The sequence below is a fragment of the Myodes glareolus genome, chromosome 2 (assembly GCF_982192425.1).
Source record: "Myodes glareolus chromosome 2, mMyoGla1.1, whole genome shotgun sequence".
Taxonomy (NCBI): domain Eukaryota; kingdom Metazoa; phylum Chordata; class Mammalia; order Rodentia; family Cricetidae; genus Myodes; species Myodes glareolus.
In genome coordinates this window covers 1,070,548-1,084,311 of record NC_142027.1, presented here as the reverse complement: position 1 = coordinate 1,084,311, position 13,764 = coordinate 1,070,548, and the positions used below count along the sequence as shown (strand labels likewise).

The 13,764-nt window shown below is 40.8% G+C and overlaps 1 pseudogene; it reads right to left on the bottom strand.

The window, feature by feature from the left end:
• Window positions 1-12,424: 12,424 nt before the first annotated feature.
• On the bottom strand, window positions 12,425-13,359 carry LOC148122849 (olfactory receptor 5L1-like; annotated as a pseudogene).
• Between the last annotated feature and the right edge of the window lie 405 nt (window positions 13,360-13,764).

The window sequence follows — 13,764 nt, the reverse complement described above, 5'->3', positions numbered from 1 at the left end:
TTTGGGAGAACAGAAAAATGTAGAGCTCAATAAAATCAATCTTAAAAAAGACAATTAGAAAGCAAAGACAATTTGAAAAATCAGAAAAGTTTTCTTTATATTGATTATTATTATTATTTTGTTTTTTCAATACAGGGTTTTTCTGTTGCTTTTGAGCCTACCCTGAAAGTAGCTCTTGTAGACCAGGCTGGCCTCAAACTCACATTCATCTGCCTGCCTCTTTTTTCCTGAGTGCTGGTTTTAGAGATGTGTGCCACACTGCCTGGCCTGGAAAACTTTTCTTGGTAAGATTGAAAAATCTTAGAAATCAGGTTTGTGATGATTTCTGCTGATAACAAAAAGTTATTTTATGGTAAATTTAAAGTAAATTGATCATAAAATACTTATCTGTTTCCAAGCAAACAAAGTTCACAAGATCTAACTACATGACTAATTTATAGAGAAATTCAGCACCCTGATTTGCATTGCCTAGGGCAAAAAGAAGCTCATCCTTTGCCCAAAGTTATAGAATTCATGAAGTAAGTTGTTAAAAACAAAAAAGAGTAAAACACACACAGACACACAAACAGAGAGAGAGAGAGAAAAAGAGACAGAGAGATAGGGAAAAACAGAGACAGGAAAACAGAGAGAGGCAAAGGCAAAAGGCTTTCTTATATTTTTGTTGATGTAGGTGTGCCTTCTGTCTATGTGTTATTTTCATTGGTTAATAAAGAAACTGTCTTGGCCCTCTGATAGGACAGAAAATTAGGTAGGCAGACTAAACGGAACAGAATGCTGAGAAGAGGGCAATGAGGCAGATGCCATGAAGCCCGCCACCAGGTCAGACATGCTGAATCTTTTCCGGTAAGCCACCTCCTCGTGTTGCTACACAGATTATTAGAAATGGGTTAATCAAGATGTGAGAGTTAGCCAGTAACTAACTCTCTACAGATAATGGGCCAGGCAGTGTTTAAATGAATACAATTTGTGTGTTGTTATTTCCGGGGCTAAGCTAGCCTTGTGGGAGCCGGGCAGGATGAAAAGCAGGCCTGCTCGCAGCTCCTTCACTACAAATGGCACCAACATGTGGATAACTGAGTCCACAGAAAGCTTGAGAAAGCTTGGGAAAGAATAGAGTAAAGCATGTTTTCTTGGCAGCAGCAATTTCTCGGGTCTGCTCTGCTTGCTAGAGGCAAGCAAGCACTCTCATCTAAGAGAGGCTTCCTGACTCAGCTTTAGCTGCAAAACCCTGCAGCTCTTTTAAGAGGTCCTGCTACTAAAAACTTAAACGATTTTGATGAAAAGCTGAACGCATGCTTTTCGGTTTTCAGCCACAAACACTTATACGGTGTTGATGAAAAGCTGAAATCATGGTTTTCAATCTCTGACGCTCTCAGGCAGGAAGTCTGACTGAGTGTGGTCTGTGAGCATAATGCTGCAGGTTGTATGATGGCAGGGACCTTGAACCGCCACAGAGTTATTTTCTGTCAAACCATCCAGGTTTAGTTAAAGTAACATAAAGTGCATGTAAAAAAAAACATCATTTGAACTAAATTTTTACCATTATAAAGATTAAATGACATTCATTTAACTGGAGATATTTTCAAGTAAAGTGTTAAAATATTAAGAAGTTGTTCTTTTGTCTGAGTCTTTTGACCCTACTAATAAGTCCCTCACTTGTTTCCTAGATAAACATTTCCTGGAAATTTCTAGAAATCTCATGAAAAAAACACTGAACTTTTACATAGAAAGAAAATATTTAATTTTATGAACAGCCCAAGGGACCTAAGAGATTTATCTTAAAAGAGTAAACCTATCCAATGACTATTATTACTAGCATTATTATCAAATCTATGTTTCCATATTAAGGATTTGCAGTGTATTTCAGAAGTCACAGAAATTCTTATAAAGTCACTTGACCAAGACACTCTCTTGAAAGCACCCACAGTTAGGTGTGGTTTATTCATTGTCTGAACACTAAATAAATTCCATATCTCCTTCATACTGACCATTAGATAATTCTTTTCTGCAGGGAAGTAAAGACTCCCAGCATTATGTGAGAGGAGATCACTGCAAAGATGTCTTAGGCAGATACAGAGAGCAGTGTGACTCTTTGGCTTCTGCCTCACTGCTGTGGCTAAGAATCAAAGCTCAGTGTTCTCACTATAAAACAAACTTGAATTGTATGCAGAGCAGGTGGATTGCTCTGAGTTGATAATTGAATAATGTACGCATGCAGTCAAAACATCAGAATTCCCCCAAATATGTATAACTATTATGGGTATATCAAATGAAAATTAAAATGTCTAACTGTTACATATCTTAAAATATACAAAGTGATCAGTCCTGGAAACATACCAACAACATTAAATTAAATGGCCGTAGTTTGTAATGTGTATGTGTGTGTGTGTGTATGGAGAGAGAGAGAACTACAGTTCACATTTCATGAGTATTTCTCATAAAGTTTTCTTTTATCATATTGTTTGGAAACATTTTAACTCACAGCTGGGCCCACCTTCTAATGAGTAGAAGTGAATAATAATAATATACAATTAGATTCTCCTAAAGTTTGTATAAATTCTATTTCATTTTAAACTCATCATAGTCAACCAAAATATAGTGTAGTGTTTGTGGTAGTCTTACAAAGGAAAAACAGTGAGAAATCATTGATAAAATCAAAATAAGTTGCTAGAAATGGCACAATTTTGACTTCTGGACTCCCCATCTCCTTGACTCTATGGAAAAAGGCATAAACTCAAAAAGATGTCAGCACAGTTTTATAACTTGTAGATGGAAAGCTGCATTTCTACCTGTTCTACCTGGGTTTTCTTCTTGCTTTAAAATACCGATCTAGACCTTGATGCTGTGCTTTTCTCTGTATTGTTAGATGGATGTAATGCCTTTTAAGATGTTCATGTGCAAAGCGTCTTTTCAAGAAAAGTAATTTTTAACACAAAAGCATTCCGAAAAAACATCTTAAAGAGACTTTGGATGTCTACCAAGATGTTATATGGTGAATCAAGACCAGGTATATATGCTGATGGTGATAACAAGGAATTTTTTTGAAGTATCAGCATTGTTGTCAGGAATGTTTTAAACTTTAAACTCAATAAATAATGCTGTAGATGCATTATTATTTATATTGGAAATGTAGATGCATTATTATTTATATTTGAAATGTTCATTTGATGAATACCTCAAAAATATCTAATTAAAATTTATAAGAGAACAGAAAAAAGCAGTAATTTGAATTGTGAATACAAAAAGCATAAAAGTTTTTTAGAAGAAACTTGAACGGAACAATAATTACTGGCATCTTTGTATTCCTTAAGTTTCAAAAATTCAGAAATATGTATATAAGATGTTTTAAAAGCATATATCATACATAAAATTGAAGGACTCTATCAAATTATGTTGTCCCGCGCTACCGTCTCGCCAGCAAGAACGACGCGGCACACTTAGGATCTTTCTGCAGAAAAGCTTTAATGCGTCTTGAGAGAGAGAGAGCATAAGCTTCCAAAGCAGAGACTTAGAATGAGGGGAACCCGTCCCTTTTATAGGAAACAGTCCTCGCTTCAGACGTGTCACTCTTGGATTGGTCCGCTGCCCATCAACCCAGATGACGCCTCGGGAGTAGGCAGGGACAGCAGCAGGGGAAAGTTATTAAAGGCATGTGCTACAACACCTTGAACTCACAGAGATCTGTCTCTGCCTCCCAGGTATAGGGATTAAAGGTGTGTACCACCACACCTTGAGGTCAGAGAGGTCAATCTGCCTCTGCCCCTTGATGTCAGAGGTTAATCTACCTCTGCCTCCCTTGTGTTGGGATTAAAGGTGTGTACTGCCACACCCTGAAGTCACAGAGGTCAACTACCTCTGCCCCTTAAAGTAATGGAGAATGTGGTTGCGGCCCTCCACATCTCCCCCTTTTTTACTTCTTTGCAGTAAGGCAACTCCCTCAGAAGGCAAAGATAGAGGTCGCACTTCCCAGAGTGAAAACATTATAATGGACTTGCACGGAATCTGCCCCTAGGTTCATGACACATGGAACTTATCCGGCCTGCCTTCTGCCATTTTTCTGGGAAAGGGAATATACAGCAGGAAATCCTTATGCAGGGCGACGTATCTCTCTGAGAGGGCCATTCTCTGTGCGATGCCCTTTAGCTCGACAACCTTCAGGGCTAGCTAAGCCAAGCACTCCACCCTGTGCAATGGACCATTGTCCTAGGGGTGTAGGAGCTGGTTGGCATAAACCTTACTGCTTTAGCATACATAACCACACATCAGGGGAGGCTCCCTGTTCCAGGGCAACCAGCGCTTGTGCAATAACCACTTTGTCCCTATGGCTTTGGGATTTGAGTCGGCAGACCATCCAGAGGAGAAACACTATTCCACAGCATAGGGCTGCTCCAAACATTCCCACCCCCGCCCATTCTTTGAAGTAGGAGATGAAGGACACAATCTAGGACTGGAATCCTTTGGCTAAGCTTATAAATCATCTCTAGGAAGATAGGGAAGCCCCAGAGTCTGATTGGTTGTAAAAGAAAAACCGAGGAAATACCGCCAATCTATGGCTGACTGGTGTCGGCTTCGGGAAGGCTGAGAGTATCCCCCATCACTGCTCCATCATAACCGTTGTCATCCATCCGCAAAATGGCAGGAGGAACAGAAGCCAAATCTTCAGGCAAGTCCGCATGTTGTGGGTCACTTTTCACCGTTTGAGTCAGTCTCTCTGGCACCCAGAATGGGTTTTCCTGATCCTACGGGAACACACAAACAGCTCCCCTGGATCTCAATAGAATGGGATCCGGGCCTTTCCATTCATTAGAAAACACATCTTTCCATTTAACCAAATCCTTGGGCCGCTGCGGATCTGAACAATGTCGTGTTGCCGCATTCTGGCCATTATCATCCAAATTTTAAAAAATTATAGTGAACAGAGCCATGGCAGTGGCCACTCTTGGTGTTGGGGGCAACTCGTTCATTATTCTCCCTTTTTGTTTAAGTAGATATTCCACAGAGAGGTGGATGGTTCTATGTGTCCCAGAACCAATTGCTCATTAACTAGCTGATTCACTGCTTCCAATGTTTTAGAGGTAAGTGGCCACTGGGGAACCCATACTGGGGCCTCTGTTTTTCATGGTATGGGCCGTGCTGCCCCAGTGGCGCCTAGGAAAAACCCAGGCCCTGTTTGTTGATATTAGGTTTAGGATTTATTGGCTCCCATATTCCTTGCTTGGAGCGACCCAAGCCCTTTTTTGGGCTTCTTATCATTTTATCTTGGGCCTGAGATGAATAGAGGTAATACGGTACTGCTTGTTTACTGTGTCTAAACCTTAATTGCGCTTTTATTATGATAATTATGACCAGTCCTGCCTGAAGTCAGCACAGTTCAGCTTAGCCAAGTGGAGCAGGAGCCACTCCAGCCTCAGAGCCCCTCACAGTTCCAGGTACACTGCATTGTTGTGGCATCCACCAGGCTAGGCACCGACTGGGCTGGGGCAATGTGCCTTTTACCACAGCCACCTAGCAAAGCTCTGCTCCAGCTGCCTTCTAGCCCCAGCTGCATTCATTTTAGGTCCATACTGGTGCATGGAGTGGAGCGGAACTCAGGGAAGCAGGCTTGCTCCTCTGCAATCATTGAAAGGACCCCACTTAAACAATCATTTAGGGAATTTGGGCGTTGTCAGTCTGTCTGGCTACTTCCTGCTGAACGGGGATGTTGTATTCTTAGGGGTATTTACTACAACATTTCAGGAGGTCTCAGTAATTCAAACCACATAAATCTCAAGTAAATCCTTAGGCTCTCATTTTCTGTGGAGACGAAAACAGAACCTCTTTTCCAAAATATCAAATCCTTAGGCCCATATTTTAAATTTAAAATACCTTTTTTAGTAGTTCCTAAGTTCAAATATTTTTCTTCTGTCCAGTACACAAAAGACAACACAAACAACATAATATACATCTGTACATATTTACTCTTTCCTTTTTTCTTATTGTTGGTATCAGAAAGCTTTTGACCTTGTAGGTCAGTCTTCTCCCCCATTCTTATTTTCTTAGAACCACCGGGGGGTTCTTTTTTCTTATCTAGGACTGTCCTTTTCTTGAGCGCGCCCAACCTCTCACTGCGCTCAGTTTCTGATATGCCATTCTGAACTTTCTCCATTACACTTCGTCCTTTTGCAACAACCGCCTGGCAAGATTCATCTTTTAAGCAATTCCAAAGTGATAAACTGCTAAAAGAAGTACCAAGGCCTCTACGAAACCTTTCCAAGGCAGAGACAAGTCAAGTCCAAAATCAAAAAATCCAGGAATAGTCATACCTCTCTGAGCATACAGACCTGCAGTTCTGAATCCTCCTTGTGTCCAAGGCGTCTCTGGCGGTGCGAGCAGTGGTCAGGGTCCCCCGGTGTCTCGGGTTTCGGAACCAGATATCCCACACTACCGTCTTGCCAGCAAGAACGACGTGGCACACTTAGGATCCTTCTGCAGAAAAGCTTTAATGCATCTTGAGAGAGAGAGAGAGCATAAGCTTCCAAAGCGGAGACCCAGAATGAGGGGAACCCGTCCCTTATATAGGAAACAGTCCTCGCTTCAGACGTGTCACTCTTGGATTGGTCCGCTGCCCATCAACCCAGATGACACCTCGGGAGTAGGCAGGGACAGCAGCAGGGGAAAGTTATTAAAGGCATGTGCTACAACACCTTGAACTCACAGAGATCTGTCTCTGCCTCCCAGGCATAGGGATTAAAGGCGTGTACCACCACACCTTGAGATCACAGAGGTCAATCTGCCTCTGCCCCTTGAAGTCAGAGGTTAATCTACCTCTGCCTCCCTTGTGTTGGGATTAAAGGTGTGTACTGCCACACCCTGAAGTCACAGAGGTCAACTACCTCTGCCCCTTAAAGTAATGGAGAATGTGGTTGTGGCCCTCCACATTATGTCATATTTATTATCTTATTACTAGGGTGAATGAGTTTTAAATCATTAAAAAAAAAGATTAGAAACCCATGGAAGGAGGATCATATTGTTTTCATAGGAGCCTCACTTAAAGTAGTCAAAAGTATCATTGAAAGTTAATAGGTTATATTTATTCTTTTAAAATTTCTTTAATTCCGTAAATATCTGGTTGTTATAGACTATCATCTCATATTAGTCAAGATAAGGTGATTTTATAACATGGAATTGTACTAAAGAAAAATTTCCTCATAGTTTCTTGGCCATTTATATGCTTTGAATACATTATTTTAAGCTAAACCACAAAAATAAATATAAACATATCTATTCTGAAGCGTTACAGTTGAGTCTTTTATGCCTCCATTCTGTCTTCTTCCACACTCTAAATTATACTCTGCATTTTGTCACCTCAGCAAGGTAATTTTGGAGAAAATAAGGTATATTAATGAATGGTATTCTGGAGAAAGCAGGAGCTTTTTCATATAATTTTTCTATGTAGACTTTCTTCCTCTGTATCATATATTACTTAAGCATGTTAAACCAACAAAGGATAAACTTAGAGCAATGTTAGAGAAATAACTATGCTGTATATCCAGACATAAGGAGAACAATGCACTCTTGTTGGGATGTAAGCAAGTAAATGTCTTTCCTGCATTCTACACTTGAAGCCACTAAGATGTTGACTGAATTTCAATTTGTTTGCTGAGAAAATTTTCAATTCATTGGGCTGAAGTTGTGGTTGGAAAGTTCTACATAGAGCATTCTCTGGGTGTTTTCCACCACAGCAAGAAAAATTAATTTAACAACAGTTTTTAAAGTCAACATTTATTGTAGCACTATTCACAATCGAATAAACGTGAAAGTTTAGCATAGGTGTCCAGAAACTGAGGAAGAGATAAAAATGACATGTTATACACAGTGGAATTCATGTAATAGGCCATTTGTAAGAAATACATGTAATCATATTACAAGTATAAAGTTAATCTCAAAAAGAAAAACAGTGTATGTTTTTTGTCATATGTGTTTAGAAGTATTTACTTAGGCACTTGTACAAACCTTCAAAAGTTAATGAATGAAAATAAATTAAATGGCAATTAAAAATCAGAATGAAGACACCAACCTGGTTTCCCTAAACTCCAGTCCTTTGCTTTAATAACATTACAGATGTAAGGAGAAATTCTTCTATCAACAACTGAATGTACTTTAAAATTGGAATAAATGCTAAGGTATAATACAAAACTGTTAATGGCATAGACATAACTGAAAATGAATATGGCTGAGAAATGTGAAAATTTGGGAAAGTGTAGAGAGCTGTTTTGTGCTGCGCCTTAAAGAAGGCGCTTTCTTCTGCCTTCCACCCCCCGATCGGTGAGTGCTCTCTAATCATAAACATTTCCATTTATGGCCAAAACTTATAATCAGGCTTGCTTCTGCATACCTGGGCTTATCCGCATTTCCCACGTGGCTTGCTGGGGTTGGCTACCCAGAGGCTATTCTAGATTCAAACGGGCCTTCCCTGGGGTCAGAAAATTGTTCAAGGTTCCTGAATCAACTGCAGAGAGAAGAGTCTGTGCTGTGTCTTCTTTGCTGGCCAAAACAGACGCGACAAGTGGTGGTCCGTACAGGGACTCCTCTTGTAAAGGACTCAGAACTCTCTGCAGCCAGGGCAGTGCACTGGTAGGTTCGCAGGTAAGTTGGGAATCCGTGATAAGAGCCGAGGTTAATTGCTCTACTCTGTAGATAAAGAGAGAGCGAAGAGCGGTTTCGCAAGTTGATGAACCGAAAATAAAAAGAAAAATAACTCAATTATGGGCGCTTCTCAGTCACACCCAATTTTTTTGGCTCCTAACGAGTTGCTACGTTCAAAGAATTTAAAGGTAAAACAAAGTAGTTTGGAGAGGTTTCTGAAGGATGCAATACCATTGCACCCTAGTTCGCCGTTTCAGGGAGTCTCTCGATATCATCATGGGAGAAGCTAGGGAGAGACCTAGATTTTGCCTTTGAGAAAGGGACCCTTAAGGTTGGGGTCAGGCCAGTTTGGAAACTAGTTAGAGGCTGTCTTGAGGACCAGCACTGCAGTGAAGCAGTAGAAAATGGACAGGCAATGCTGGAGATGTTGCAAGAGAAAAGATCAGAAAAGTCAGAGAAGGCAAGCAGTGAAAGAAACCATCATTATATCTAGACCTCTCTGAATTAAAAGAGTCAGAGAAAGATTCGGAATCAACTGAGTCAGATGAGGAACTGCAGGTGCTCATAAAAAAATTGGAGAAGGCAAAACTGAGAAAGAGGGAGAGAAAAAAGGAGAAAGGAGGTTCAAAAGCTCCGACACTTCACCCCATGACACCCTCTGCCCCTCCATCTTATGTGGAAAGAGGTCAGGGTGGCTCCGGATGCACATTTTGTCCGGGTGTCTGAAAAGCAGTGAGAACTGAGCTGCGATTAGCATATCTAGTGTTTCAAGATTCGCAAGGAAATAGGTATGAAGAGCCCCTGGATTTTAAGGTGATTAGGGCCTTGGCTGAATCTATGAAAACTTATGGTATTACAGTCTCTTTTACTATGGCACAGGTGGAAGCCTTGAATAGATACTGCATGACACCTAGCATGTTAGAGCCCATACAGGTCTGCCAGGACCCTCGAGTGAAGGAAATGATATAGTTGATCAGTGGACTAGGATGGAATGTATATTCATGACTTCTACCTTGAAGAAGGCGAGAGCTTTTCATAAAGCTTTTCATGTTAATGCTAAAGCATTACAACAAAAATTTCATCTCTCTCGAGCAGATGCTCGACAAGTGGTTTTTGATTGCTCTCAATGTGTGACTCATCAACATCTACCCAGTACTGGAGTAAATCCACGGGGTCTACTCCCTCTAAAAATCTGGCAAAAGGATGTGACACATATATCTGAGTTTGGAAATATAAAGTATGTACATGTATCTGTGGACACCTGTTCAGGAGTAATACACACCACACCTCTGACTGGAGAAAAGGCGTGCAATGTCATTGCCCATTGCCTGGAAGCTTGGGCTGCCTGGGGCAAACCTCAAAAATTAAAGACTGACAATGGACCAGCTTATGCAAGTCAAATGTTTGCCTCCTTTTGACATCAAATGGAGGTGCAGCTTGTTCATGGCTTGCCTTATAACCCTCAAGGACAAGGCATTGTGGAGCATGTTCACCACACACTAAAAGAATGTCTACAAAAACAAAAAGGGGGAATAGGCCACGCCAGACCCCGAAAGAAAGACTTTTTCTTGCTTTATTTACTATAAATTTTTTAAATTTGGACGCTCAAGGTTATTCTGCAGCTGATAGACATCAGTACCCTCATAGTACCACAAAAGGAATGGTCAAGTGGAAGGATATCCTGACAGGGCTCTGGCGCGGTTCCGATTCTGTGCTAACATGGGCATGAGACTCTGTTTGTGTTTTCCCACAGGACCAACAAGATCCGGTGTGGGTGCCAGAGCATGTGACTCGAAGAGTTCAATATGAGGAGCATCATAATTGTCACTTAAATATACTGGCCTCTGTGTGACTACCCATGTTGCAAACTTGTCTAAGCAATTGTCTAGTTATCTTCTTGGTAATTGGACTGGAGATTTTGATGCCATGATGGAGCAGCTGAAGGTGGCCATTGTTATCGTGAATTCTACCTGAGTGGATGCTGGAATGGCCGAAGGACTCTCATCCTGGATCTCCGCAGCCATGAATCATCTGAAGGAGTGGGCGGGCTTGGGAGCATTAGCTGTCCTTTTGTTGTTGGTCTCTCTAGCCTGTCTGTGGTATATCTGTCAGATTAGAGACTCTCAGCATCACAGTGCAGTCATGATAATACAAGCCTTTACAGCCATAGAGGCTGGCCAATCCCCCCAAGCATGGTTAGCCACCATGAAAAGATAATTTGACACATTCAGGGTGCAAGGCAAGGCACTGCACTCAAGGACAGCTTTTGCTGACCTTGAGAAGAGCATGCCTGACTGCATGTGGGTTGATGCCCAAGATCCCACGTCTGGAAAATGGCATCGAGCCAGTCTGGCACTCTTTGCATGGAAGACACCTAAGGAAGATCAGTACAGGGCTCTTGTTTCACAGAGAGCAGGCCTCTACTCTTACCTGTGGCATCTAAAACAAAAAGGGGGAACTGTAGAGAGCTGCTTTGTGCCATGCCTTAAAGATGGTGCTGGCTTCTGCCTTCCACCCCCTGATCGGTGAATGCTTTCTAATCATAAACATTTCCATTTATGGCCAAAACTTATAATCCTGCTTGCTTCTGTGTACCTGGGTCTATCCGCATTTCCCTCGTGGCTTGCTCTGCTTGGCTACCCAGTGGCTATTCTAGCTTTGAGTGGGCTTTCCCCAGGGTCAGAAGATTGTTCAAGGTTCCTGAATAAACTGCAGAGAGAAGAGTCTGTCTTGCATCTTATTTGATGGCCAAAGCAGATGCGACAAGAAATGAAAGACATTGCATCAATTATGAGAGATGTAAGTTGAATTATGGGCCATATATCGACTATGCATGACTATAGAGAGACAATATCTGGGTAAAGGTACTGTCTTCAAGTTCAAAACCACTAATGAAGTATCATGCTCCAGTGGATAGTCTCAAACCCATGATCACATAGATGGCCCTGACTGAACTTTGTGAGTCACAAAGGACAAGATAAAAATCATGAACATGGGAAAGAGATATGCAGCAAGAAGGAATTATAAGGGTCAAAGAGCTCGCAGTGAATTGGTTGACAGTAATAAGAAAGCAATATGTGTTTGTGTGTGTGTGTTTCTGTATATGCAATCAACAAAGAACAACTTTAAAGTAATGGAAACTATATATGTGTATATAGGAATAGAGTAAAAACTGAGGTGACTTCAATTATTTCACTAGTAACAGTGTTAGCATGAGCACAGAATTAGATATAAAATAAGTAAAGGGACATTCTACTAAATTTCTTTACAATGACAGTATTTAATAGACATAATGAAAATGGGCTGGAAGCTCTCATTTTCTAGGAATTCAAGGTTTCTTATGCATGCTTTATGCCCTGTAAACAAATTGTTGAGATGAGTCAGAGATTACAATGCCTTTCTTATATTTCAGATGTCCTGAGAACCATAATGAGGACACACATCAGGTGTCTCAGAAGACCCATGATTATTTTGTTCTCTGTGGACACTACACTCATATGCACAGATCATGTACAGAGTCACACACATCAATAAAATTGAAAAAAATTGCATTATTCAATATTACAAAAATATTTTCTTTAGAAGACTGCATATTTTTCAATAGTCTAAAAGCAATTGTGGTATTTTAAAATGTTTGCCTGTGATTTAAGAGTCACAAAATGGAAAAAGAAAATCACAAAACAAAACAGTCACTCTGAAATGCCTTGTTTCTTCAGTTTGTAGAAAAATCTTGTTTCATCTATTAATCCCTCTGCCAACATCTACCATAGAATTCTGAACATTGACAATACAATGTTCATTAGGAATTTATCTTAGAGTTTACAACTTTCCTGAGAGCACATTTCACATCCTTGTTCTGAAGGCTGTAGATCAAGGGGTTCAGCATGGGAATCACTACAGTGTAGAACACTGTGACCACTTTGTTGGCATCCCCACTGTTTTCTGAAGTGGAAGAACAATAGATGGAAAGAATCATTTCATGGAAGACAATTATGGCTGTGAGATGAGAGGCGCAGGTAGAGAAAGCTTTTCACCTCCCCTCTGCAGAGCGCATTCTCAGGATGGTGATGAGGATAAACAAGTAGGAGGTGAAGATAATCACAGTACTCAAGCTCTCTTTGAAGGTGGCTATGACAAACAGCAGCACCTTATTAACAGTGATGTCAGAGCAAGCCAGTCTTAAGAGAGGAGGCAGATCACAGAAGAAGTGGTCTATCACATTTGAACTAAATGTCGGGATCTCAAGGGCTAAGCACAAGTGAATCAGAGAACACACTAGTGCACAGAGGTAGCAGCCAGACACCAGCACCATGCGGAGCTTTGGGGCCATGATGACCATGTACAGTAGTGGGTTACAAATGGTCACAAAGCAATCATAGGCCATCACAGCCAGAAGGAAGACTTCAGTGACTACACACGTGCAAAAAAGAAAGAATTGGACCATACATGCCAGGAAGGATATGGCTTTCTCCTTATTGAAGATGTTAGCCAGCATTTTGGGCACAATGGTGGAGGAGTAGCAGAAATCCACAAAGGACAGGTGGCTGAGGAAGAAGTACATGGGGGTGTGCAGTTGGGAGCTGACCTGAATCAGGGCAGTCATGCCCAGGTTGGCCAAGACAGTCACTCCATGAATGAGAAGAAACACCAAGGAGAGGACAACACTCACCTCAGGGACATCTGAAAATCCTGGAGAACGAACTGTACCACAGCAGTGCAGTTTTTCTCGAACATATGCTCCATTTAAAATTGGTTGGAGAAAAGAACCACATTATTTTTTGTGTGTGTTTTAAAATGTAGTTTAACCTCTCTCCTCTCTCCTCTAAACAGATTCTGGATGTGGGGTTGTAGTAATTATCTGTAAAGATATAAGAAAATGTTTATCTCAATTTTTCCTTGACTAAGGCCTTGATAGTAGATATGCTTAAAGTCCACAGTTTAATTCAGAAATCACAGCAAAATGAAAATCTGTGCATTATACTTAATTAACTCATTAAGTTTTGTCAAAATTGTAAACATGACTTCAAATTAAAAAGAAATATTAATTATTATTTGTCAGTTAACACATTTATCTCTAAAATTCAAGTTTAATTACCCATAATTCTTATCAGCCAATCTTTTAGATACCAGTACCCTGGG